This window comes from Plodia interpunctella, chromosome 24, assembly GCF_027563975.2.
Source record: "Plodia interpunctella isolate USDA-ARS_2022_Savannah chromosome 24, ilPloInte3.2, whole genome shotgun sequence".
In the NCBI taxonomy this organism is placed as follows: domain Eukaryota; kingdom Metazoa; phylum Arthropoda; class Insecta; order Lepidoptera; family Pyralidae; genus Plodia; species Plodia interpunctella.
In genome coordinates this window covers 2,219,799-2,225,798 of record NC_071317.1, presented here as the reverse complement: position 1 = coordinate 2,225,798, position 6,000 = coordinate 2,219,799, and positions in this window count along the sequence as shown.

Sequence of the window (6,000 nt, the reverse complement as noted above, 5' to 3'; positions counted from 1 at the left end):
CGTAATTTGGAAGATTTGGCTATGATTTTACAACAGGCCGCGCGCCTGACGTCATCCTTCTTTGGGAATGCTATCGGTGCCTATCATGGCTTTGTGTCTCTTGTCTTCTACGACATCCACGGGAGGATATAGAGTGGTCTTATTTTAGGGCGGTACCATGCGCCTAGTCTTCCAGGTTTCCAGTCTGCGGCTCATAGTATTAAATGTACTTTGATTACTAATATTATAGATTGTAGCGAAGAAGAGAGACAAGAGAGCGAAGAAGCGAGAGGAAAAAGTAAGTTAGCGTACCCTGGGCTCCGATGCTTAACGGAAGACACCGGAAAAACGAAAAGACACGAGAGAGAACGACTAAAGGTTACTCTATATATCGAAATCAACAGAAGCGAAGCCCAAAACTCAGTAATTTGTAGGTATATATAATTTGAAACAGTAAGTATAAAGTAAAACCCTCAACCGTCGCCATGAAAGATAACAATGCCTTTAAAAATCGATTTTGGATCTGTTAAGTGTAGGCCGGTAAGGGCCTTTGAGGCTCTGGAGGGGTCTTAAAGAGAACTGGAACTTGACTTTACTTGTTAACAGAGAAATATTAATATTCTTGTACATGTATTTCTAAAAACCCATGTGGAACGAGCTTGACATGGTTTTCCCAAAAAAAAAAAACTAAAACAAATCATGTAGTATCGAAAGATTTATTTAGGGCCGGCGACGTGTGTGTTATGAGTTTGTAACTTTAACCTGCGCAGAAAAAGGCAAAGTAGTCGCCATTTTAGCAAAACGTCGGCGGCGTGTCAACGTCAAAGTTGACTAGTGACTCACTCTTATATTTTCAGTATATTATGAACTAGCTATTCACCCGCGGCTACGCCCGCTTTAATTCCGAACAGGTTTTTCTTCGTAAAATGAGATTGGGATGGTTGAAATAAACTATCCATAGCGCTTTTAAAACACAGAAAAAAAAAGAAACACACAGCGACATCTAGTGTTTTTATTTAAAAGTTTATTTTATCAACGTTTTTCCAACGGGAACAATAGTTTTTTTGGGGATAAAAGTATGAAAAAGGACATAGGGTTATATCCTTTCCATACTTTTAACTAAACTAGTACATATATGCGAATTGGGATAGGTAAAATAATATCAAATAAAACGTCATCGTAACTATTTAAAGGAGAAACCAATTGTCTTTGAAATGGAAATTATAACTATGAGTAAATTAAATTTGGGGATTGAAATTATTTAGCCCCTGACTGTGACTGTTAAGTCACTTGTTTATTTTGAGTTGGGAAACTGACCTGTGTTAATTAAGTTAAATTTGTATTTGAAATTAAGTCGAGTTTACAATTTTAGAACGGCTTTGAAGATACTGATTTTACTGAAAGGATTTGTTTTAACTATAAGCGTTTTTTTAAAGCGATAAAACGCTTGTAACTTGCCGCTTAGTGAAATCTGCATGTTTCCGGTTGCATCCGGGGCTATAACACCACAAAGCGCGGGGTTAGCGTAAAAATTAAACATTTTGAAGATGAACTTCGATATTCGATTTTACAGCAATTGGCGGTCTATGAAAACTACTATACATGAGTCAGATTGGTATATAAACTCATGTGGCATAAGCAGGATGAACCTGGGACCTTTCGTTCACAGGCGTAACCTTTCGACCACTGGGCCATCACCGCTTCAATATAGTTAATTCTATAAATAAATAATAGAATGTCAAAGCTTAATTTGACATTATATTATCTATACGACGAAAATAAACACATATTTCTCTCCCAAGAGTATAAATCATCTCTTTCAATTATTCAATTAACTGCGTCTCATAAAGCGAAGTAATCAAATTACTCAGAGCCGCGTAAAATTACAGGAATCCTTCAAATCACGACACATTTTCGTCTAAAATCGCGTAAAATTCCTTTTATCTCCAGAAAATGCCTACCTAATAAATTTGCCAGCCAAAATACCACGACGCAAAACAAATAGTGCGCAGAGAAGTGTAACTGAAATTAGTTTATTACAAAAACGTCATTTTTTACACAATCTTTTATTATTGTCTTAGATATCTTAATGCAAATCATATCCGTAAACCGTTGATGACTTTCCTCGTCGGGAGCCGTTCTTGAGTGCTAATTCAGGTCATGTTTAAATCACAATAATGCATTGGCATCCAAGCTAAACGTGTGTACAAAATTTCAGTTTAATCGGCTGAAGATATCTGTTTCGAAATTGAGTTACTATATTCCACCCGAACATACATACTTAATATTATATTGCAAGTAATAAAAGCTTGTAAAAATGATGATGTAACATTCGATGCCTTGCTAAAGGAAAACATTAACGGAAATAACCGTTAACGTCAACAATGCAGTCAGGGTTGTCACAAAATATGAAAGACACGATACTATGTTTGTATCATTTTTTCCCAAGAGTAGAGGAAGTCCCAAAAGAAGGAAGTTAAATGAATCTCTTCATTTAGCTCTTAAGCAGCCCTTCCTCCTTACACCTCTCAGAACCGAGCCCGCGGTACCGGTACAACTAGTTGGACATATTAATTGAATCTTGGTTCATCACTGGGGAAATTTCACTTTTTTGATGCGTGAAAATAAAATTAATATAATTACATCGTGTAATAAGCCGCATAAATACCAACTTTTCGAGTGAAATAATAATTACATAAAATGTCAATTCTGTAAATACGACATTTGTGGTCGTGCAAAAACAATTTATTAGTCGGGAACAAGGGTGTGTGTGGTTTATCAATTAATACCGTTAGCTTCTCAAGAAAATATTTTTGAGATCATGGAATTTAACAAGAAGGGAGGAAAAATCATGACAATTTTCGTTATTTTAATGGATTGAAGTGTTAGATATCTGCTTTTTTACGCGACGGATTTTGATGAGGGGCTAGTGTGATAAGTTAGGAAGATCCGGGTGCATAAATTATTACCTGTGGTTTTACCCGAGCGAAGCCTGGACGGGCCGTTAGTCCTATTAATATTATAAAGGCGAAAGGTTGTGCGGATTTACATGTATTGTATGTACGTTTGATACTTTTACGCACGCAAAATATACTGGACCGATTGTTATGAAATTTAGTTCACGCGTAGAATATAACCTGGAATAACATATAGGGTACGTTTTAACCCGAAACCCCCACGGGAGCGAAGCCCCGTAGTGTTTTATAAAATTGACATGGTTTTTTTGAGACATTAAGACATAAAAGCAATTCTTTATTTAAATACATTTGATTATCCCGCAAGTCGCAAGTCTAATTTATCTCAACGAACTAATGGCCCTTAAAGGTTGCACTCCACTCAAAAGTTAAAGTAGACCTTAAGGGCGCATTCCCATTACTCAGTTGTGCTTCGTCGTCCTCCGTCATGTTGACGGATCAACGCAGAGGAACGTAGAAATTGTATAAAGTTTCGACGTACGTCAACTCATGTCAGTGTTAAACTCTATAGAAAACAACGTCGTCGCAACGGAGCGTGACTGAGTAATGGGAACGCGTCCTAAGCTAACGATCCGCGACGGTAAAAGATGATAATAATATTTAAACCACAGCAGTGCCACTATGGAGAAGAAAGGATAGACTGCAAATGAAAGATGCTAGGAGAAACCTATGTGTCCCATGCCACGCGGGGGGAAGACCATTAAAATGTCTATATATAATAGTATATATAATGTACGAGTATATAGTATATGTGGGCAAAACATTTGGTCAGCAAAAAATAAAACGAACGGTTAGCATGATTCCATGAAATTATATTGCCTTTTTGGATTTTACAACAAAAATAACAAATTTATCAATTTTCATATTAAAATCAATCAGCGGGAATATTTGTATGTGTCATTGTGACAAAATATTTTAAATTAAGAAATGCAAAAAAAAACTTTCTTTTTCGTTGGTTGCCAGTGCAACATCAATCCTGAACAATATGGAATAGCCATTTAAATGTCCGCAATGCTGGGGTTTTTCTTATGGACGGATAACGAGTACCATGACCCTGTTACGGGATATACAATGAGACAAAACGTTGGTAAATGTCTTACTTTATTTTACTTTATTTGTACTATCTTATATACTATGTCTTATCTATCAATAATATTATCTAAAATCTAAAATCTGTGAGCTATCTTTACTTGCTATCTTGACACTTATCGCTCACGTCTCAGGAATGTGGAGATACGACACAACCCCATTGCGGAATTGAGGGTTTTAACGACTGCAAATACAATCGGGACCAACAGCTTAACGCGCCTTCCGAAGCACGGAAGAGCTCAAGTTAATACATTTTTAGTCACCCATCCAATGACCGATCATTGTGCGAGTGTTTTAACCGCCACAGACTGCGCCATTGAGCTATTCTTCTTAATTTTCATACAAAATAACTTTTGTTGTGAACGGTACTTTCTAACCGAATTCTAGAAATTTTGCGCGTGTAAATTACAAGGTCAAGGACATCTGCCAAACAACAAAATATTGTGGATTGGAATCAAATTTTAACGAATTACTGTTTTTATTGAAATTAGTCCATTCAAACAAATAAATAAAAATATATTACATATTAAGTATATTTACAATGAAGTTATATAGTTTTAATGGGATTTTATTTCAATTGTACATATAAAAAACCATAGCAAAACATTGTCAATCGTAGTTCGATTTCAGTTCGTAAAAGTTAAGTCGACTTCTCGAAATTAAATAATTATTCTAGACTAAAACAAATACTTTAATAAACAGGTTACTTATTAAGCTGTAATTTTATATAAAACACATAAAACAAACACTAGTCACACTCGTTTTTTGCACGGAAAAACAGTAATGGCGGATTTCGTTGCCGTGTCGCACTTCACCCACGAATATGTTCTCATTTACAAAATATTTCTTAAATATCATTGGATAAAAAAATACAAAACGCCGGATAAAGACTTTATATTGGTTGTTACATAATTTTTGAAAGCATCAATCGCATTCAATTGATTGAAAAAAATGTCAAAGACAACAGACTGCGTTACTTCCTCGGTTAGGCACTGGGAGGCGTCGGGGATATTTACGTTACGGACTCGGTCAGGAACTAGGACGCGTGACGGGTTAAATAACAATAAAATTGTTAATCAATTTTCATGCAAAGCAGTTTAGGTGGAATCTAAGCCTTAGTGAAAATGTAAAATAGAAATAGCCTCTCTCCTTCGCGATTCGTTCATATTTCAGTCGTCCCGGTGGAATGCCCCCGTGGGAATGTTACATCGACGTCTCAGTAATTGCCTTACGTCGACGACTTTCAAACGATGTTCTTCAAATATCTAGATGGATTGTTTGAATCAATGATAAGTTTTTTTTTATACTACCAAGCAAACATGCGATCCACTTGATGATAAGTGGTCAACACAGCCTATCAACGCCTGCAACACCAGCGCACGCGCAGATTCTTGCACTGCCTTCTCACCCTTTTTGCTGTTTGATGACAGAAATAGTATATAGTTTTGGTAAAAGGTTATTACAATATATTATTCATGTCCTCAAATAACTTCGGAGATTTTAAACTATGGAGAATGACAAAGATATTTTTCAGATTGACTTGGTTCTTTGATGTACCTGTATGTATTTATAAAATATGGTAGTTATTATATCGACGGCCTCTGTGGCGCAGTGATAAAGTGCTTGCCCCTGAACCGAGAGGTCCCGGGTTCGATCCCCGGCCTGGTCATGATTGAAAATGATCTTTTTCTGATTGGCCCGGGTCTTGGATGTTTACCTATATATGTATTTGTTATAAAATATAGTATTATTGAGTTAGTATACCATAACACAAGTCTCGAACTTACTTTGGGGCTAGCTCAATCTGTGATATGAATTTAGAGCCAACCAACTGAATCATTGTGTGATTTTTTCATTAGGTACATATGATTTAAAGTGATCCCTAAAAGTGAGTTATACAACATTTCGAAATAATATTATCTAATTTACTAGGAAAACAATAAAACTACATCTAACA